Source organism: Theropithecus gelada, chromosome 14 (genome assembly GCF_003255815.1).
Source record: "Theropithecus gelada isolate Dixy chromosome 14, Tgel_1.0, whole genome shotgun sequence".
NCBI lineage: Eukaryota > Metazoa > Chordata > Mammalia > Primates > Cercopithecidae > Theropithecus > Theropithecus gelada.
Genome location: NC_037682.1, coordinates 93,207,779 through 93,232,104, shown reverse-complemented (window position 1 = coordinate 93,232,104; position 24,326 = coordinate 93,207,779).

The following is a 24,326-nucleotide window of genomic DNA, read 5'->3' as shown; positions in this document are numbered from 1 at the left end:
AGCATGTTTCTGCGAAAAGAACTTCTTCATAAGTTCTCGAAACCCTGACACTCCTGACCCCCAGGCTTCTTTCTCACTCCTGTAAAATTCCCTCATTGTCTTGTTCACTCACTTCTATGAACTGTCTTTGCATTTACCAGCTATATCACTCATTTTCTCAGTTAATGATATACCCTTCTAAAATGTTATTTGTTATTTACTTCATTTGTATATATCCTTTTTATTTTGTTTTGTTTTTTTGAGATGGAGTCTCGCTTTGTCGCCCAGGCTGGAGTGCGGTGGTGAAAGCTAGGCTCATTGCAGCCTGTGCCTCCCGGGTTCTAGTGATTCTCCTGCCTCAGCCTGATGGGTAGCTGGGATTACAGGCACATGCCACCACGCCTGGCTAATTTTTGTATTTTTAGTAGAGACCGGGTTTTACCATGTTGGCCAGACTGGTCTCGAACTCCTGACCTTAGGTGATCTGCCTGCCACAGCTTCCCAAAGCGCTGGGATTACAGGCGTGAGCCACCGCCCCCGGCCCATTTGTATATATCCTGTATTTTCAACCAGACTGAATATTTCTAGGTACACTTACTTCAACATCTAGTACAGTTCCATAGACAGGACATGTCTAACATTACTGGATAAATGAATTAAAAAGTGATGCATAAATAAATCTTTTCACATTCTCGATTATAGTGATGATGATGCAAGTTTCTTATCAGAAGTCTTAACTTCCATGTCTCACATCTGGCCCATTTTTACTTACTCCAAAAGAATATGAGGCATAAAGTGATAATGCATCCTGGTGAGTAACCTAGGCAACCCCAGAATGCCATCCTTCAGAATATTGGATATCTGTTGTTTCTCATCCTCTCATGAAACTTCCTGTAAAAATAAAGAAAGAGGCATTACTGTGTGCCATCATTCTTTGCTTTCATCCACATGAATTTTATAATATTAAAATGGTTCTAGAAATGTGGATGTTAAAGAAATTTTGAAATTGATTATATGTTACAAGCTGAAGTGCAACAAAGTAATTTGGTGCATTTTCCAAGTGGAATGGAGAGAACAGTCACTGTAATTGCTATTTCAATTTTAATCTCTTCAATATATAATTAGGCTCATTTACTAATGGCACCTAATACTTGTTAGGCAATTACATTTACAGGGGGCTTGCATGAATTTTTCCTCATTTATACCTATCAATGAGATAAGATTACAATTGCCACTATTTATATATAAAGAGCTCAGAGGTGTTAAGTGATTTACAATAAGTGCTGAAACAGAAAACTGTTCACAGGTTTTATGATTCCAAATCTAAAATGCATTTTATTATTCTCTTTGTACTTCAAAGGAAGATCTTCCATTAAATGTTAAATTTAAGATCAGGAATAATAAGGTCATTCTATGTATATTAGGTCCTTAGATAATCTAACCCCTTCCTTCTTTTTTTGTGAAAGAAGGCATTACTATCTGGCACAATATTTAATAGCACAGTACTGGAGGTAAATAACTGGGTTTGAAGCCTTAGTAGTTATAACATGCCAGGGAAGTTCCTTGACCTCTCTGTGCCCCAAGTTCCTAATCATGAAATTGATGCAATAAGAGCACTTATCTCCTGAGATTTATGTGAATTATAAAGTTCTTACCACACTATCTCGTTAATCATTTTACAAAATATTATTTATTACAATGATTTTCCTTAATATGACTCCCCTTGAATTTTTAGTTTTCATTGTTTATCTATAACCAATATTTATTGGTTATAATATGCTTGGCATATTATCTATATGTCTCATTTACTTCTCCAACTATTCAGTCCTGCAAGGCAAATACTATTTATTCCCATTTTACAAGTAAGGATAAAGATACGGAAGTTGAGAGTACATTCAGTAGCACATCTAAGGTTATATGCCTAAATTTGCTTAGCTTCAATTCTTGTTCTTTCCATCTCTTTCCACTGCCTCTTTGGTTGGACAACTGAATAGAATTTCAAATGGGCCTTATTTTTATAAAGGCTTGGAGATGGTGTCTACCGCGTTCCCCATGGACAGAGAGCTGTACTCCCCCAGCGTGGGATCAGAGCACATTTGTGCTCAGACAATGCACAGACTGAATCAGGACTACATGTGCTGCCCAAGTATGGTCCCAGGAGGAAGTTTTCTGTTCATCTCAGTTTCTCTGATCATTTTATGGAACTCCAATGAGCCACTGCTTTGGGACAGTGATTCTCTTACTCTTAACTGAAGATTAATGTGGGAGATAAATTTATGCCAAAGGAGAATAATGAGCTTATTATCTCCTTTCCTCCACTCTGCCTTCATCCAACACACACAATTCTAGAAAATCTACTGGATTAAGAATATAACCTAATAAATTTAGGTGTCTTATCTTTTGTTTAATAATAAAAATATGAACAACTTGAGAAGGGTTCTGAAGGGGATAGGGAAAATTAAACCCACACAACTGTAGAACTAAGAGCAGATATTTTTCAGAGTATGAGAACAGATTGGAGGTAATAGGAGGTTTTCTTTGGATAGGTTTAGGGATTAAGATTACAGTGGGTAGGCCGGGCACAGTGACTCATGCCTATAATCCTAACACTTTGGGAAGCTGAGGCAGGAGGACTGCTTGAGCCCAGGGGTTTGCGACCAGCCTGGGCAACATGGCAGAACCCTGTTTCTACAGAAAGTAGAAAAATTAGCTGGACTTGGTGGCATGCACCTGTAGTCCCCTCTACTTGGAAGGCTGAGGCTGGGGAAGTCGAAGCTACAGTGAGCCATGATTGCACCACTGCACTCTAGCCTGGGTGACAAAGTGAAACGTTGTCTCAAAAAACAAAAAATTATAGTGGGTATAAATCCTGGTCTCTAAATGTAGGTGTTTAACATAGGTGCCTTCCTATATTTTCTTTTAATTAAATTAAATCTGACCTTGAGCTCCTATCTCATACGTTTGACATGAAACTGAATTTCAGTCTTCTCTGTATCTCCCAAGGAAGTGGCAGAGTCTAAGAAGCACCTGGTCTACAGTGCCCAGAGGATAGAGAAAATACCTCTAGCCTCTCCTCTATTAAGGATACCATGAACACTCTCATTATCGAAGCCCATGCATCTTTTCTCTGGACTACTGTGTTTGACACAGGAATCTTTGCCAAGGCCAAGAAAGGCAAAAGATTCAGTCCAGTATCCTTAGGTACATCATATGGTCATCCTCTTCCAGGTCTTACCTCCTCAGGGCACCAACACCAAGTGGCAGGATATTCCTGCTTGTTCCATTCCAATCCTCCTATCCTCTAACTTGTTTTGTAGTCTTAAAATACCCTTCCTTCTCCCTTACAATTTCCCTTGTTCCTTTCAAAGTTGCTCCCTTCTCCTTTGGTTGCCCTCAAAAGCAATAACCAGATCTTCACTAAGTTTAAAAAAATTTTGAAAACAACACTAAACAGCAAAATTTTACTTTCTGTCTCTATATATACACATATATACCACAGGATAGCATCCTTTCAAGTATTGCCATTAAGCTGGCACATATATGTGCATATATATATTTTGTATATACACATATTTAAAAAATTTTCTATTCACTATAATTTTCTATTCACTATGTATATAGTGAATATAAAATTTCACTATATATACATATAAAATTATTGTCAGACCTCTGAGCCCAAGTTAAGCCATCATATCCCCTGTGACCTGCACGTATACATCCAAATAGCCTGAAGCAACTGAAGATCCACAAAAGAAGTGAAAATAGCCTTAGCTGATGATATTCCAGCAAAGACTGCCTATCAGAGAAGTCCTGCATTGCATCAGGCAGGAATGGCCTCCTCACAGACCCTCCACCAGGTGTAGTCACAGATTAGAAGCATTCCTTGAAGTTCATGACTCTGCTTTAAAAATGCAAAGTTCCAAAGGTGTGACAAATAGAAACTATTATCTAACAATCATTCTTGCTGCAGGCTTTCTTGGCAATCTTAGTGATGTTTCCAAAGTCCATCCTTTGCATTGTAAAGACCCACACCTCCATACACTCAGGAGCAACTCCTTCATAGTTTTTGTGGACCTTTCTACCTGAGGGGACATTTAGAAGAGGGAAGTTAATGAGATGAACTCCAGTATCCATTGTTGCAGTCAGGCTCAGGATCACAACAGGTAATTATATTCCCCCTCCTCCACTATGCTCAATCCCATTTACAATAGCTGCAAATATCTATATATATCTATGTCTATATCTATATCTACATCTATATCTATATCTATATATCTATATCTATGTCTATATCATCTATATCATCTCAGAGTATGTTTAACCAAGGAGGTGAAAAGCCTCCACAGGATAATTACAAAACACTGGTAAAAGGAATCATAGATGGCACAAACAAATGGAAAAATATCCCATGCTCCTGGATTGGAAGAATCAATATTGTGAAAACGACCATTGTGTCCAAAGCAAACCACAGATTCAATGCAATTCCTCTCAAATTACCAGTGTCAGTTTTTACAGAATTAGAAAAAAAAAATCCTAAAATTCATATGGATCCAAAAAAGAGCCAAAGCAATCCTAAGCAAAAAGAACAAAGCTGGTGGCATCACATTTGCTGACTTCAAATCATACTATAAGGCTACAGAAATCAAAACAGCATGGTGCTATTATGAAGGTACACACATAACCAATGGAACAGCATAGAGAACCCAGAAATAATGCTAAATACCTACAACCAACTTATCTTCGACAAAGCAGACAAAAACATGCACTGGGGAAAAACACCCTACTCTACAAATGGTGCTGGGAAAATTGGATAGCCACATGCTATCCAATGAATAAAACTGGATTCTTATATTTAATCATATACAAAAAGTAACTCAAGATGAATTAAAGACTGAAATGTAAGATCTGAAACCCTAAAAGTTCTAGGAGAAAATCTATGAAAAACTCTTTCAGACATTGGATTAGGCCAAAAAAAAAAAATAGTACTAAGGTTCCAAAAGCAAATGCATCAAAAATAAATAAATTGGACTTAATTAAACTAAAATTCTTTTGCACAGCAAAAGAAATAACCACAAGAGTAAATAGACAACCTACAGAATGGGAAAAAATATTCACCAACTATACACCCGATGAAGGGCTCATATCCAGAATCTACAAGAAACTCAAACAAATCAGCAAGAAAAAAAAATAAAATTCTATTAAAAAGTAGGCAAATAACATGAGTAGACATTTCTTACAAGAAGATATACAAATGGCCAAGAAACAGGCAAAAAATGCCCAACATCACTAATCATCAGGGAAATGCAAATTAAAAACCACCGTAAGATACCAACTTACTCTGCCAGGATGGCCATTTTTTAAAAGTCAAAAAACAATAGATGTTGGTACAGATGCAGTGAAAAAGGAACACTTACACACTGCTGGTGGGAATGTAAATTAGTATTAGCTCTACGGAAAACAGTTTGGTGATTTCTCAAAGAATTAAAAGTAGATCTAACATTTCATCCAGTAATCTCACTACTAGGTATCTATCCAAAGGAATCGAAGTCATTATATAAAAAACATACCTGCACTTATATGCTTATCATAGCAAAACTCACAATTGAAAAGATATGGAATCAACCTACAGGCCCATTAACAGATGAGTAGATAAAGAAAATGTTGTATACACACAACATGGAATACTACTCAGCCATAAAAAGGAATGAAATAATGTCTTTTACAGCAACTTGGATGGAACTGGAGGCCAATATCTTAAGTGAAGTAACTCAAAAATGGAAAACCAAATACCATATTTCTCACTTATAAGTGGGAGCTAAGTTATGGCATGCAAATTATAATTGGTGTATATATATATGTGTGGTATGATTGACATTGGAGACTATTATCTTCAGAAGGGAAAGAGTGGCAGGGGGGCGAGGGATTAAAAAATTCACTTATGTGGTATACTGCGCAATAATCTGGTGACAGGTATACTAAAAACCCAGACTTCACCACTATACAATATATCCATGTAACCAAAACCACTGTACTCCTAAAGCTATTGAAATAAAAATAAAAAATAATGCGTAATAAATACTACATTCCTCTTGATATTAACTATTGTCTCTTCAGATCTTGTCTATTTACCACGTGGTATGACCCAAACTCTTGTTCTTGAGTAGTCTGAGCCCATAGTAAAATACCCTTCCGAGGCCAGGGTTGCTGCAAATGTTAATCATAGTTTACGATTGTTATGGAAGAATAAAGAGATATCCAATTGAATCATGCGGGTTCCAAATGTATTAATCCATGCCCCTGTTATGTAAATGTAGCCCTACCTCCTCCTGTTGATTGGAGGTAATTACTTCTCCCAAAATGGCGTCTCTTCTTATCTGGTGTTCCCTGAACACAAGGAACCCAAAGTGCAAACATAGCTTGTACAATAATGGGATCTTTGTTTCTTCCCTGGCAAGAATGTGCTCCCCTTTCGGAGTCAGGATCACTAAATTTGCATACCCTACAATTGTGGGGACAAGAAACACAAAGTGCTTCTATGGGTCACTGAAAGTGATAATCAGTAAGGTCACTCCTGTTTCCATTGGTAAGTTTCCAGACCCACATATTCTTTCTACTGGAGATATAGCACCATATAGAGGTCTATGATTAATGCATATGCTAAATACTACAGGATAGCATCCTTTCAAGTATTGCCATTAAACTGGTACTTCAGCTGTGTATTCAGTAGTCCATTGCCAATGCCCATTCAGCTGGCTGTATGGGATATAGAATGCATGGTATATAACACAAATAGTAGGTCCCTCCATGAAATGGCCCTATCTCATATCTCTGCTAAAAAGTGGATTCCCTTGTTGAATGCAATGGTTTTTGTTGTTTTTGTTTGTTTGTGGCTTTTTTTTTTTTTTTTGGACAGGGTCTCACTTTGTCACCCAGGCTGGAGTGCGATGATAAAATCATGGTTCACTGCAGCCTTAATCTCCCTGGCTCAAGCAATCCTAAGGTGGGATTCCCACAAGTAACTGGGACTACAGGCACATGCCACTGCACCTGGCTAATTTTTGTATTTTTTGTAGAGACAAGGTTTCACTACGTTGCCCAGGCTGGTCTCAAATTCTTAGACTCAACAGAACCACCCATCTCAGCCTCCCAAAGTGCTGGGATTTAGGCATGAGCCACCAAGCCCAGCTGAATACAATGTTATATGGAATGTTGAACCTGACAATTTGACATGTTGTAAGTGCCTGACGTGGGTGCTGGTTGAGGCTCTATGGCAGAAAAGGTTAACCCACACTTGAAAGATCCATCCATATAAGAATGAACTGCAGGCCCTTCCAGGCTGCAAGGGGTGCAAAGAAGTTGACTTGCCATTAAGTAAGGGCTTAGTTGTCCTAAGGAATAATGCCAACTTGGTAGCTCAGTATTGGTCTCTGTAGGATATTTGGAAGTGGCAGTAGGTAGGTAGCCTTGATAAGTAGGAATCCAAGCTGTTAGGCCTATATGTTGCCTCTATCACCGCCACCACAGCCACTCAATTCATGCCCATTGTGACAACTCTAGGGTAACAAATGACCAAGCGATATGACTTGGATGTTTTATCCACTGCAAATCCCATGTTGAAATATAACTTCTGATGTTGAAGGTAGGTCTAGTGGGAGGTTTTTGAGTCATGGGGGCGATCCCTTATGAATGGTTTGGTGACATCCCACAGTAATGTGTGAGTCCTCACTCTATGAGTTCACATAAGATCTGATTGTTTTTGAGTCTGGAATCTCCTCCCTCTCCCTCCTAATCCCTCTCTCACCATATGATATGCCAGCTCCTCCTTTGCCTTCCACCATGATTGTAAGTTTTCTGATGCCACATCAGAAATGAATGCCAGTGCCATGTTGCTTGTACAGCCTATAAAACTGTGAGACAAATAAACCTCTTTTATTTACACAGCCTTGGGCATTTCTTTATAGCAATGTCAGGTGGACTAACATACCAAAGTTGGCTAATATCAGCTGATTAAGTCATTTTGTCAACTTGCTCAGTGCAGTGCGCTTTCTGTGATTGATTCTATCTGGTGGGTGTTAGCATGTGATACATAGATCTGTATATTTTCTGGCTACTCCCATATATCTATCCACATTTCTCTACCTCGGACCTCTTTGTTTCTGATATTCCTGTCCTTTTCCTTCAAGGCCCCTGACCAGATAGCCAGATCATTGACCACTGCCCAGGAATCTATTCCTAGTCTCACCTCAGCCCATTTCCACACAAAGGGAATGATTGGGTATCCTATTCACAGATATGTGCTTTAGGAAGACTTTTCCTCTCTGCTATGTTTTGAGGGCTATCCCTGAGGTTGACAGAAATGCAATCACTGTCTATTTTTAACTTTCACCCACATATCAAGGTGACCCATTCATAAGTCAATCTAGAGCTTTTGCTTCCTGCTCAGCTGGTTACACAGGACCATCCATATGGCATAGGTGTGAAATAAAGGAGAGCACAGCAGCAAATGTGCTGGGTAACATGGAGGTCTGGGCTAGCTGCTCATGAAGCTAAATCTGAACTCTGGATCTATCCAGGCTCAATACTGGGTATGCCATTTCATTTCTATGATGGACTGTACTGAGCCCAAATGACTCATATGACTTAATTCCAACAAAACTCAGCTAATAATCAGCAGTTCTGGACATGGCCACATGGTGTCCCAGGGCCAAGCATTCTGTTTCCACAGGGCCCAGGAATATACCAGGAGTTATTTTTCATAAAATGTGTAATTCTGCACTGAAGATGGTATGGTCCTACTCTGGAATTCCGGGAGTCTGCATTATTGTTCTCCAATGGGGGCTTTCCATTAATTCCACCCTCCATCTTTATTCCACCACTGAAACCTTAACATTGAATGACCTTTTGGACCGTATTTGCACTTAAACCTGCTACAGAGTCCTTACCTGTTTTGGGCCCCATTCAATGCTGGCTGGCAGTCAGTATATGGACCACAGAAGTATTCTCAGGCTTGAAGTGTATTGTCTTCACAACTCAAAGAAGCCTATCAGGTGCTATGTTTACTTTTTTTTGTAAGAAGGAATGCAAGATGCAGTGATTAGTCTTTTATTTCAGAGAGGATGTCCTAGCACATGCCTGACCATGCCCCTAGAATCTTTACTGAAGTGGCAGGTTTTTAAATCTCCATAGGGTTTTCTTCTCACCCTCAGGAGTACATGTGTGTTATCACCAAGGCCTCCAGTATGCTACCCAGTTCTTGCTCATTCTACCCTTTCAGCTTGAGGTCATCAATTTAATAAATCAATGTAATGCCTTGCAGGGTGTCTAAATGATTTCTTCAAACTATATTATGGCAGAGAGTGGGAGAACCATGCTCCCCCCAGGGCAAAATGGAACGGAAATGTAAACTTTTTCTTATTTTTTTTCAGAAGAAGAAACAACACATGTGCAAATCAAAAGCCACATACCATGTATTACAGAGCTTCTTCATGGGTGCTAGCAGTGATTCTACATTCAATAGGGAAGCTACAATTTGGGCTATGACTTGGCTGAGCATGCACTCTACAGTCATTTTCCAGGGTGCATATGGTTTCTGTAGGGACGAGACTAGTTAATTAAAAAGAGACACTGCAGCCTTTAGGGCTTTACTGGTGGCAACCTCAGCCAACACCAGGAACAAAATTGTTTTTGATTTACTATCTTGGCCAGGAGGGTAAGGAGGGGTCAATTTCAGAGACTTCCCTACTATCACAACTCTTAACCTCACAAGCCAAGAAGCCATTGTGGTAGTTGCTCAAATAGCCAAGTATTTTGTCCTTTACTATTAATCTGATAACTAGGAAATGTCTACAAACCCAGTGTACACTAAACTTCAGCCAGGTCTCCATTTATCACCTGTCTTTCATAAGCTTCCGTTCTAAGAGGAGAATTGTTATCATGCTTTGGGTCTCTGGGTACAAATATCAACTCAGAATCTGCGTCCAATTGTTCTCAAAATATCTGGTTATCCTCCATTTCCCAGTGTACCTGAGTAAATGACTGTAGGCAGTGGTGTGTTGGTAAGTATTTTAACAACTAGCTCAGGGGGTAAGGAATGTAAGAGGACAATATCCTCTTTCATAGTTTTTGCCAGTTTCCATGGTGTAAATACTCCTACTTTGATAAATTTCAAGCTCCTATCAAGTAACTGGAAAAGATATAGTTAACTCTCTGAACCAGGTAAGAGTCAGCTCCAGCACACCACTCACTAGGATCCTTTGGGGCAGAACTTCAGTGTTGCAGAGTCCTTCCCCCACAACCCAACCATCTCTTTATTCACTGAGTTCTGAATCTGAAAATTGGCTCACGTTCAGGAACTGAGCCAAGCCCTCAACATGCTTTTCCTCCATTCTCCCATTCTTCTGATTATAGATATTACGTAGCATACTTGTTGGTTGCCCATCTATTTTGCCCCTAGGGACACCATGTTCAGTGAAGCATCTCCACAACTCTCTGTGGGTCAAGCTCCCTTGGCTGCCTCTTTTATATTACCAGTTGTTACAGTAATTACAGCTGCCTGGTCTCTACTGAGTAAGCAACTCTTCTATTATTTGGGGGCTCTATCATCCCATTGCCATTCATGAACCTAGCTCTGTGACTGCTTCTTCTCCCATAATCTCTAGTCTGTAGGGAAACCCACAGCTGAACTTATTATTGATGCTGTGACTTCACACAGCACATCCCTGATGGCCTTGGTGGAGATGGTGTCTTCTGGGCCCTTCTATGGAGTCTAATCCTATGGTGAGTCTATTAGCCTCACAAAATGTTTCTATGCCAGAATGTCAACCCTTGAGCCTTTTGATTCCTGCCTCTATTATCTGCCAGGACAACTCAGGCATTTCTATTTCACTCATAATGAACCATCACTTTCTTCAAGCACTAAGAGTCACCCTAGAAGTAAATTTGCCTCATCCTCTAGCATCTTTGCCAGAGTTCAATACTGTGTCTTGAGAAAGTGCCTCCAAGTCATTGAATTCTTTCTTATTCAGTCTTATGTTGTTGATCTCTTAATCAGGCACCCTCAAAACCCAATATCATGCATATTGTCTTGTATTCTGCTAGGCATAACAGCTAACACTTGAAGCTCCCTTGTGAATGTAATCTTCTCTTCCTTATGACGCTCCAGCTCATCTCTATCCAGATTATGTTGATATTCAGTCCTCAATATATTGCTGGCAGCCAGCAGAAGAGGTGGGGGGAATCTTCTGAGGGTTCACCTCATGACAGGGTAAGGCTGCATTGTTTTCTCACACTGGGGAAGTTCCAGCTCTTGCCTGGGAGAGGCCAGCTACCCCATCATGCTCTGGGTTCAGAGGAGCCTGTACAGCCAATTTTTAGGGTACAGGCCCCACATGTTCCTATCCTGTAGTTCAGTGGTCCCAGGTTTTCTCAATCAAAGCCTTGACCTTAGCATAAGGTCAAGCCCCAACCCTTCTGGGCTGAGCAGTTAAAATTCACAGGAGCTCTGCAATTCTAACTATTGAGGCCTGAGCACACACCTCAGCTGTGTGCACTCTTTCTCGCATGAACGGAGGGCCAAAGAGGCCTGCTGGCTCTCACACATAGACTTTACAATTTATTAACTACTCTCATTTTTCATTCTCTCTCTATTAAGTATCAAGGCAACTTATTAATTACCAGCCCACCTCACTGTTCCTATAGACATTTTTCTATTATACCTTTCGAATGTCTGAATCATCCTACCATTAAGGGCACTCCTAGCCACCAGGGCTTTCTTCTAAATGGGTGTTGGTGAAAGCTTAGTGATTGGCCTTTCACCTGGTGCCAGGGGTTATCCATGCCCCACAATCTAAATGAGATGGAGTTCCCCTCGCAGCTAGACAATGAGTCAGTCCTTAAGCCCATCTTAAAACCTGTTTTGTTGGACCACTGCTGATACCATTAATATAGTTCTCCAAGAAGTAGATGCCCAGATGTAATAAGGCAGGCAAGAGATTTATTAAGGGTGTGGGAGATTCCAGTGAAAAACAAAAGGAGAGGTAGCAGGAATAGGTGTATGCAGTGAAAGCAATAATGAACTCATCCTTGGGCAGGCAGGTGAGGATGCCTGCCTGACTGTGAAGGAATTGCTTTTTCTTTTACTTTTCTTTTTTTTTTTTTTTTTTTTTTTGAGACAGAGTCTTGCTCTGTTGCCCAGGCTGGAGTGCGATGGCACAATCTCGGCTTACTGCAACCTCCACCTCCCAAGTTCAAGCAATTCTCCTGCCTCAGCCTCCCAAGAAGCTGGGATTACAGGAACCCGCCATTATGCCCAACTAATTTTTGTATTTTTAGTAGAGATGGGGTTTTACCATGTTGTCCAGGCTGGTCTCGAACTCCTGACCTCCTGTGATCCACCTGCCTTTGCCTCCCAAAGTGCTGGGATTACAGGCATGAACCACCGTGCCTGGACTACTGCAAAGGAATTTCTTTAAGTAAACCCTAGTTGTGCTTTCTGGGAAGAATTATCTCACCCATTGTTTTCCGTGGACCTTCACTTGGCTCTCTGATAGAGATAAGTACTTCTTTGTCTACTACCTCCCATCTTGCATCTAAAATGACCACTAAGGGACTATGCCTTTCCTGAGGGATATTCATCTTTGGGACAAATTTGAAAACCCAAAGTTTGTTTAAACAGTCAAAAGCTTTTTCAGACTAGGCTCAGGGTTTCTTTACTAATATAATTCACTCAAAAATGTTTGGGTTTTGCCAGCTGCATGTACTAACAGCCTCGCCTTCTGTTATTTCCTTGCTCTCTTGCCCCTGTATCTCTCTCTCTCTTACCTTAATTGGCTTCCATTAAGGCCCTCTGAATAGACGCTTGACTGGCATCTCCATATTTCAATTTGCTTTTCTTGCAGGTAGGTCCCTTTCTTTGACTGGGAAGTCTTCACAGGAGGCACTTCAGCTACAAATGTATTATCTCCTGCTATGTGAGATGCAGAAGCTTTTCCAAACCAGAAACGAGTAGGTAGACATGGTCCTAAATGTCTGTACTTTCTTTCCTTCCATCTCTGCTGGCAAACCTATTAATTCTTGACTAGGTTCTTTGTGTTTTTTATACCTTGATAAAAGCGACAAGGAGCAGCCAACACAGGACATTTTCACTTTTTTCCAAATACTTTCCTTAGAGCTTTAGGTTGGGTAAGCACTTGTTCTTGCCTTCCGATTTATTACAAGTAATTGACTTGCAAAACATTTGACCACAGCATCCAAGAATTCCAGATTTCAAGTTTAATTGCTAATGTAATGTCCCATAGTTTGGGTTTCTCTTATGACAATCTGACTGCAAGGCACCAATTGCTGAAATAGTAATGATGGTCTGCACTATTAAGAATAAAAAAATCAAAAAAATTCTTAAGGACTACAGATGTTCATTTCTTAAGGACTATAGATGTTTATTTATTATAGAACATTCATGAAACATTCTAGGGAGGGTGTTGCAGTGGGTTAGTAATTAGTAGCTTTATAACCTTCAGCATGTGACTTCCAAGGTGGCTCTGATCATCAATATTTAAGCCTAAAGAGCACAGAGGCGCACACTTAGAAGTCTAAAGGAGACAGGTATGACTTCTGTTCACACAACATTTGTGAGAATTTAGTCATGTTAGATAAATCTAAGGGGTCTGGGGAATATATTGCCATATAGCTTAGCTACAATTCTATTAGTATGAAAGAAGGTAAGAACATATTCTAATCGACAGCTTACTGTCAACCTTTTTTATGAGTGTCAGGCATTTCAAATAGTTTTGTCCTCAAACCTAACACGTCAAAAACAGAACTCATTCTTTTTCCTTCAATCTAGCTCTTCTTTCTGTCCTTTCTACATTTATTAATGGCACTACCATTTTTGTAGTTATCCCTGCACAATATTGGACTGAGTCTTCGCTCTTTCCTTTCTCTAGTTACCCTATCCAACAGGTTGCCAGGAAATTGTTTGTTCTGCCTGGCTTGTGTCCTCCACAATCTGTCTCTTCCTTTCTGTTTCCACATCACCAATTTAGGTCAGCCCTCATTACCACTCCAATTATTGTGATGACTTCTTGAGTTGTCTGCGAAGTTCCAAATGTTTCCCTATCTTCCATATAACCTGATGAATTAATCTTTCCAAAGTGCATCTCTGAACTACCTATTTTTTTTTCAGTGGTTCTTCAGAGCCTGCTCAAAATTAAACACAAATTAGCCTGTTGTGCAATCTGAGTGGCCTTGTCTTCCACGCCTTTGGCTTTTACACCAAACTTTCCCAACAGGGTTAGCTGCCAATGCCAAAATATATCCCATATTTTCCCCCTTTCAAGCTTTTGCTTTTCTGCACCTTGAAATGTACTTTTCCCCTATTTCTTGAGTTAGCATAGGATGAAACATAGCCTCTGGGTAACTGATTTTGAACCTCAGCCCCACCACTAACTTTTTGACCCCAACAAGTTATTTCATATCTCTAAGCCTCTGTTTCTTCATTTATAATAGAAGATAAAGACAACCACTTCACACAGGGTTGTTGTCAGAAATAAATACAATGGGCTGGGCGCGGTGGCTCATGCTTGTAATCCCAGCACTTTGGGAGGCCGGGGCGGGTGGATCACAAGGTCAGGAGATCGAGACCATCCTGGCTAACACGGTGAAACCCCGTCTCTACTAAAAAAATATATATATAAAAAAAATTAACTGGGCGTGGTGGCGGGAGCCTGTAGTCCCAGCTACTCGGGAGGCTGAGGCAGAATGGCGTGAACCTGGGAGGCGGAGCTTGCAGTGAGGCAAGATCATACCACTGCACGCCAGCCTGGGTGACAGAGCAAGTCTCCATCTCAAAAATAAATAAATAAATAAATAAATAAATAAAATAAAATAAAAATAAGAAATAAATACAATGACTTATATAAAGTGCCTGATATACAATAAGTGCTTGACTAAGGTTAATTTGCTTTCTCCTTCTATCTATTGAAATTGTGCCTGCTTGAAGTACCATATTACTTCCTCCACTAAGCCTGTACATCACTAGTGATATCACAGATAAGTCATCAAATGCCAATGTGCTGTGGCTGGGCCTGCTTTCTGCACCTCTGCTATTGCTTTAAGAAAAGCATGTCATGAGTAGCTCATTAGTCCACGGAGAATAAAAAGCATATATAGTAGATCTGATCACAGCCTGTAGTTTGGAACCAAGCCAAGCTGAGACCAGTCTCGTATGGCCAGAGCTTAGTCAATATATAAATGTGGGTCTGAGAATAAATGATCTGTTATCGAAACCACAATGAGATACCATCTCACATCAGTTAGAATGGTGATCATTAAAAAGTCAGGATACAACAGACGCTGGAGAGGATGTGGAGAAATAGGAACACTTTTGTATCGTGATTCCTCAAGGATCTAGAACCAGAAATACCATTTGACCCAGCAATCCCATTACTGAATATATACGCAAAGGATTATAAATCATTCTACTATAAAGACACATGCACACATATGTTTATGGCAGCACTATTTACAATAGCAAAGACTTGGAACCAACCCAAATGCTCATCAATGATAGACTGGATAAAGAAAACATGGCACATATATGCCATGGAATACTATGCAGCCATAAAAAAAGAATGAGTTCATGTCCTTTGCAGGGACATGAATGAAGCTGGAAACCATCACTTTCGGCAAACACACACAGGAACAGAAAACCAAACACCGCATGTTCTCACTTATAAGTGGGAGTTGAACAATGAGGACACAGGGAGGGGAACATCACACACCAGGGCCTGTCAGGGGGTGGGGGACAAGGGGAGGGATAGCATTAGGACAAATACCTAATGCATGTGTGGCTTAATAGCTAGATGACGGGTTGATGGATGCAGCAAACCACCATGGCACATATATACCTGTGTAACAAACCTGTACATTCTGCACATGTATCCTAGAACTTAAAGTATAATAATAATAAATATTCAAAAAAATAAAATAATAAATAATTTTAAAAAGAATAAATGATTTTTTGTCATAGGCCATTGAATTTAGAGCGATTTCTCAGGAAGCATCTTTGCAACAAAACTGATGGATACACATTGTTATACTAAACATAATACACTCAACACACACTTATTAAATTGTTTAAAATTTGACTTAAATAAGTCACTAGTACAATCATAATAATGCTAAATATGCTCCCTTAAAGTTCTTCTTTATTTTTTGGTTTTTAATGATGGTATCAGCAAAAAAAAAAAAATATATATATATATATATATATAAATGTATATATACATATATGATCCTCAGATTTTTTTTTTTATGTCAGAAACTTGTGATTTAAAACACCTCAATGAAGTTGTTTAGCATCAATAAGTGAGTCATCCTGAAAATGGCAAAGATCAATTAATGGCATTGCAGAGCACATAGAATATGTAGTATACTTCTCTTGAAGATAACTCATGTTGAATAGAATGGAAATTAAATTCAAATTGTACTTTGAAATTTTATGAAATTGTTGCAACAAAACCGGTAACAGTTACCATTTACTGATCACGTAATATATCACATACCAAACACAATACACTGCTATGTTCAAATACAGTTTATAAATTAGCTCTGTGAAATAGGTATTATTTTCCCCCAGACTCTAAATTACTTGCATCAGGTCACAAATGTAGTACAGGTCAGAGCCATGATGCAAAAACAGACATGCTTGACTCTGAAAATCATCCTCTTTTCCCTGTGCCACACACTGAGAAGAAAATTGAATTTATTGAGACTTAGTCAGAGGAGTTTTCAAAAGTAACCTTACTTACAACTTTTTAAAAGTAAATTGTGTCAATTCTCTATATTTAGCTTTGGTTAAACCTGGATTTGAAATATACAGCCCACTTCTGTTTAACTAGAGGCCACTTTTTCAGCAATCTCTGGGATTCTGATGAGTTCTTTCATCTACTCACTTAGTAAATAGAAAGTTATTGATCTTGAGCATGTTCCACATACTGTTTTGGAAACTAGGGAAATGAAAATGAGAACCCCTGGTCTCTACCTGCAGGGAATTTACAGTCTAATTGAGAGATGGACATGCAAACAAATAATTACTCAAACTCAATAGCAATTAGAAAAATGCTAATTAAACAAGATTTATACCCATCATATTGGCAAATATTAGAATGTTGTACAATGCTAAGTGTTGGCAGGGATGCGAAAACTCCAGATGTGGGGGTCATGGTACTATAGTACAGTGTTGAGGTTTATTTTGATTATGTTAAACTGTAAACGTCTGGGTGAAACCCAAGTGGAGATCTCTAGTAGGAAATTGAATATAACAAGTTTAGAGCTCAAAGAGGTCTCTCCAATGAAAGTTTAACTGTAGGGGTTTTCCATGGTTAAGGCCATGGAACCAAAAACAAAACAAAACGAAAAAAGCTGAAAGGTCTCTGAGCAGAGAAGTTTCAAAGTCTGGGCACAAAATCTCAAGTCTGCAGTCAAAACTGGAGACATGTTTACTACGAGTTATTACAATGCCAAACTAAAGAAGAGGATTTGACTAAATGAGGTAAAGTGTTGGATGCAAATCTGCAAATGAAAGATTGAGCTTTGAGTCAGATGACCCAGGGGCTGAGTCCATCTTCAGATTGAACAGCTTTTCCTTTCTTTGGATTTTGAGTGTCTCTGAGAGTTTTATGAAAACTACACGTCCTTCCCCAGAGCAAAGAAGAAATATATTTTCGAGAGTCATTTTAGAGTGTTATGTATCCTCTGATGAACCCCAGATTCAAAATACCTAGCAAAGATTAATTGTTATTATGTGACTCATTTCTCTTTCAAACATTTTTTTCCTCTTTACCTAATCAAGTTTTTCCATAATCTATAAATTGGCGGCAATGTAGTACACTGCAGATGGTAGGAAAGGTGATCTTGATATCCAGGTTTATTTCACTGTGGGATAGACTCGTGGCTATACTCGACTGTCTCATTAAGTTTTGAGTAAAAAGGGAGAACTGACCAATCTTGTACTTGTTCCTAGAGATCTATATAAAAAGAGCCCAAAGTTCTCTTTTTTCATTTTCTTGTCTTTGTGTTCATATGATGTGTTAGGCTCCTGTTTATAAAGCTGTCTTCCAGACTCCATTTCTGAGGCCAGGTGGCATATTAATAGTGACAAACAAACTGATCTTGTGCCTCCTGAATGAGGGTATTAAATGCCTATTTGAGAAATGTTACATAGCAGATTTAATTTCTTGGGCTAGGTGACTGCCATTTAGAGTAATGATACAGTAAAAGTCTAAAACCGTGATAATAAATGGTGAAAACTCTCTAGATAAAGAGTACCTTCCTCTCTCAAAAAATTATGAAAATTGATGATGGAAAAGGATGTTTAATACAATAAACTTGTTGATTGTCAGCTTCATACTATGCTTGAAAATATTTTTTCCAGTTCAGTTTTAAGTCTAAAATAATGGCTTTTTTATTTTTCTTTTCTCTCTTGGAGTGGAGGCATTTACTTCTGATATTAATTATTTTAACAAATATCTAGAACCTACTTTTACTTTCCTCTATCTATGCATAAGGTAACACAATAGAGTAAAAAGGGTACTAGATTGAAATTAGCATATCAGGGATCACATCTCACAGTACACAACAGCTGTGTGTCTTTTTATTTTTTATTTTTTTATTTTTTTTGATATGGAGTTTCACTCTTGTTGCCCAGGCTGGAGTACAATGGCACGATCTTGGCTTACTGGAGCCTCTGCCTCCCAGGTTCAAGCAATTCTCCTGCCTCAGCCTCCCGAGTAGCTGGGATTACAGGCATGCACCTCCACGTCCAGCTACTTTTTTGTATTTTTAGTAGAGACAGAGTTTTGCCATGTTGGCCAGGCTGGTCTTGAACTCCTGGCCTCAGGTATCCGCCTGCCTTGGCCTCCCAAAGTGCTGGGATTACAGGCATAAACCACCATTCCCGGCCACGGCTGTGTGTCTTGGAGCAAGTTCTTATACCTCCCTGATGTTCTGATTTGGAAACTGAGGACAATACTTTCCCTTACTTTCTGCTAAGAAAGAAACTATTTCCCAATACTTTCTGCTAAGAGTGTTGCAAGGATAAAATGAAGTAAAGTATATATAAAGCAATTTTGTCAAGCTTAAGGTTTTATATTTCTATTTTATGATCAATGTTTAAATAAAAATCTGACACTCAAATAAGTCTTGAATAAATATTCAACCTTGTTAAGAGCTAGGACCCAAGATGCTGATTCTCAATTCCCTCCTCTTCCTCTGTGCTGGAATATCTAAGCTCACTTGGTACAGTGATGGGAACTTGGATAAACGGCTTGAAAAGTGTGTGTGCAAGGTTGAAATGGGACATACTGCCTGTACCCCCCAAAGGCCAGCTAGATGAAGGTTTGATGATTTTTTAGCCATTTAATAAAAATGGAGAACCCCATTAACTATAGGGCTTTTTGTTTTGAAAGCATTATTTACAAATTTGGGGCCACAGCTGGGTTGATTCGTTTGATTAGCTTGTTAGTAATGTTGGATGTGGATCTTGGCATATTTGGTTGCCCTGATAAGTGAACCAGCATCAGAAGTCATAGTGGAGCTATGAAAGGCAGGGAGTAAGAGAGAGAGAAAACCTAATGTCTGGTCATTAAAGAAGGGATTTCAGATTAAAAGAAAAACATCCAATGGAGAATGGCATTAAGTTGTTTGCTCTGCTGTGTTCTATGAGATGTGAACTATCTGCTCAATCCCCCGTGAAATCTTTATTACATTCTCTTGCTCAGTGTTTCATGGAGGAGGGTTTGCTCTAGGGCAGAATGCTACAAATCCCAGAGTTCTGCATCTAGGCTGAGGTGGAACCAAACTAGACGCTGCTCCCTGGAGGGCAGCCAGACAAGAGTTACATGAAGATTAACAGAGACAAAGAGTGCAACATTGAGTTCCATAAGTATCAGTAATCATTTTATTAGTGTAACCTGCCATCTCCTGAGTCTGACCGGGAACAACTGACAACCCAGAGAAGGAAGGAGTGGCAGTGTTATGTATGACATATGGCCTTTCGCCTCCTTACTGTGGTTACAACATCTGTTCAGCTCTTTAAAGCAACGTAGTTAAGAAAGGGACACACTGAATGTGTTCCGTTTCTATTATTAGGCTTTATTTTTCTGGTATTTTTATTTTCCTGTATTATTAAGTGGTGTTTTTCCTTCCTTTCTCAATCAAGATGTAACTCACCATACTTTAGAATTATCCTTGTAGCACATCATTCTCTCTTCTCTTATTAAGCTTTATTTTTCCTGTATTTTTATTTTCTTGAATTATTAAGCTGTATTTTTCCTTCCTTTTTCAATCAAGATGTATCTCACCATACTTTAGAATTATCCTTGTAGAACATCATTCTCTCGTCATTATAGTTATTCATTCTAATACACCACAGAAGTAACCATCTTTCTTTGATGAGAAAACAGTGTGAACCTGTGGAGTTTAAAAACAAACAAGAAAACAAGCTTAGGCATGTGAAAGATTCATTTATCAAAGCCCTTAATTTTTGTGGATTTTATTTAAAAATAAATTTGAATTCATCTTTGGCTATCTATTGCTTTATCTGCAGATTATACACCTTTATCCACCATGTATCCAAGGCTAGATGTTTGCTTTTACCTCAGTATTCCTGATAAAAATCTTTGGCTAGATGTAATGGCTGGTTTGTGAGGCATCTAATAAACAAACAAACAAACAAACATATATATACACACATGCATCTCATATATACATAAGATATATGCATCACATATATATACATAAGACACGTGTGTATATATATATCTTTAAGAGCATAGTAATTAACATAACACAATACTTTTTTACTATAGAAGTGAAAAAAGGTGGATTTTTTGTTTTCACAGACACTGAAACGTAGAGGGGCTGAACTTAAGGAATAGTAGCTGGGAGAACCTAAACATCCTTCAGTGTGAGGGAGAGTCCTGCACAACAAGGAACTGTCCTCTGCAAATGCCAACATGCCTTCACTGGGACACACCTCTGTTCTCTATGATATGATAGAGACTCACAGATATATAGAAAGAGAATTCCAACTTCCTAACTTTTAAATCACCTACATGTAAGCCTGCAGGTGAGTCAAAAGTTAGGAAGCTGGAATTCTCTTTCTATATATCTGCGAGTCCCTATCATATCACAGATATATAGAAAAAGAATTCCAACTTCCTAACTTTGAAATCCTCTTCTATAACTTGTAATTCTCTTTCTATACATCTGCAAGTCCCTATCATATCACAGATATATAGAAAGTGAATTCCAACTTCCTAACTTTGGAATTCTATTCTATAACTTGTAATTCTCTTTCTATACATCTGTGAGTCCCTATCATATCACAGATATATAGAAAGTGAATTCCAACTTCCTAACTTTTGACTCACCTGCACTCTCCAGCCTGGGTGACAGAGAGAGACTCCGTTTCAAAAAAAAAAAAAATACTGCAAAGATTAAATTACTGTGGTTATTATGCAACCTTCTTCACTCTATAGGTGACGGGTTGTGAGTAATGTAGGGCATTATCCACTCTATTGCAGTCAATCATACCATCATAGACTTATGATGCAGGTTCACCTCTCAGGGCAATCAAATATACCAAGGCCTATAACCACCACTACTTCCAAACTAATCAGAAACTGAGGGTTGTTTTAAAGTGTTGATTGGATTTCTACTTTATACTATTACGCCACTCAATAAAAGATAAAGAAAATAATCATTTTATGTTGAAAGATTAAAGATAAAGACAATATTTTAGATTTCTTGATTGTTAAGGAAAGGACACTAAATGCAGGTAGGTTTTGACAAAGATTCTTATAACTGGGTCAGCAGGAAAGAGTTTTATAACCAATTATCAACGGCCACTGTGAATGTAGGAAAGGTGCTCATACCACATATTTTTCACCTGTTAAAATTTAAAAATTTACATTTCTACAGTTATTCAATAAAATTTTAATTATAGTGAATCAATAAATATGATGTCTATAATACTGTCAGCTATCATTGTATATTTTTCTGATAATAGGTGATGAATCATCCATTATTAGAGCAATTTTAATTGCTCATTAAACATATGCCTTGATAGTGAAAAGAGAACCATGAAGGAATAACTAGGATCTAAAGAAAGAGGGTGAGAGTGAAAGAAAGTGAAAGATTTATATTCTTGGTGAATTTAATTACTGTGATTTGGGGAGCACAATGCCCCAGAAACAAAGAGTATTCTTCTTAGTCTATGACCCATGACTTCTCTTCCAGAAAAAACAAAAACAAAAAACTTTGTCCACAGTGTACATTTTCATTGATTCTTATCTTCCTACTGTTGTAGCTAAGGTTTTAAAAGTGATCACTTTTATGTTTTCTAAAGACTTGTTTAAAAATCCAGGATGTGTTGAAGATTTGTCATGTCCTGAATTATTTTTGATTTCCAGGATCTGGAAATCTGATTATTTCTGATTTTACCAGAAATACTTCTCAGACTCTTCAAAGCCTGAAATTACATTAACTTTTCTTGCAGTTTAAGTAAATGCTAATTAGACCCAAGATCTTGACGTTCAATATTCAATATATAAAGTTTCTCAGTGGATCTTCTCTAATACTCAGTGAATTTATATCTTCATTGGTTAACAAACTACTACTACTCGAACTCATTTTTATAATGCCTTCCAATTTAGAAAGTACTTCCTCTTTGGTAATAGTGAAGCAACAGATACAAAAGCTAATAAACAATGCATATGGGTAGTTACACTATGAAAATATGGAATCAGTTGGCAGTTCTACATTGAGAGCTAGAAGTAAATTAAGTAGCTAGAATTAAAAGATGAATATTCTGAAGTTAAATATATTTTCACCTCAACATTGTGGCTATGCTTACTATGCCTTATTTAGGAATAGTTATTATTCACTGTGAAACGGGTGAACCAAAAACATCAATTAACTAGCTAGTGAGATGAAAATGTCATTGCTCTTATTTATTATTATTTGAGTTTTGGCCACATTCTTACCATATCTCTGAACCACTTCTGATCTCTCCCCTCCCTCCTTATAATTTATAATCTGCTTTAATCAATTCGGTGTGGTTTATTGAAGATAAGAACGTTAGATCTTTTAAAGACCAAAGAGATTTTATTAGGAGATGATTACAGTATAAATAATAAGTCAAGAGTCTTACTAAAAATACTTATCTAGAGATGAGAAATTTTTTCAAAACTTATAAAAAATGTAATGTATCTCAAGAATTATTTTAGAGTATTAAAAAAATATAGTGAGGTTTCCAGAGATTCTAATTTTAAAAATTATGAAAATTTGAAGATCACATTGGGAGATTTTTAACTGAAAGAATATTTTTAAAATGCATCTTGAAAAAGTCTAATCACAAACCCAAATCCAGAAGAAACTGCACTATTTTTCGAAACTTTCAACCTTTCTTTTTACTGTAAAATTAATTGGATTTATCAGGGAGATAAAAAATATATTAACTAAAATATTAGTAAATTGAACTGAATCCAAATGATAGGTGTTTATAAGAATATTCTTCAAATCAAATGATGATATTTAATCTTGGCCCCTACATTGTTCTTTTAGGACAATAATCGTACCTACTAGATAGGGCTGGTCATCACATAGTTTTTCCAGTATATAATCACTAAGTCTTTGCTAAGTAGTATTAGCAAAATACTTCTGCTAGAAAGCATTTTTTTATAATGCCTTCCAATTTACAAAATACTTCCTCTTACCTCCCTTCTTTATTCCTAGTAATATCTGTGTGAGATTGTAGGCAAGGTACTTCAATTTCTGCACTTAGAAATTGGGAATCAAAGTATTAGGTGATTCGACCAAGACTACAAATGTACTACAGAGCAGCAGATGGAAAAGAAACATAGATAACCTGCCTTGGGTTTCCATGCTCTCTCCATCTTAATGCTTGCATCTTTGGTATCTCCTATTAGCTAAAGGTGCCCTGATGAGAATGTGACAGCTTTTCAGCATAATGAAACATAGTAATGAATGGAAAGTATTCTAATTCTAATTTATCTTCTATAAATTGTCTACTAAAAAATATTCACTTGTATATTACAGTCTTCTCTATTTGCTTCATGTTCTTCCACCCACAAGGTGTGTAACTATGGACAACTCTAGATATTATTCATTCATTCAGCAACTACTTAATGAGTGCCTACTGTTTGCCTGGTACTGTTCTTGTTATTGAGGATGTAGCATCAGCAGTGAAAAAAAACAGACACAAATCCAGCTCTTATTTTAGTGTGGGGAGTAAATATCTAATAAAGATTAAAGTATATGTATGAATT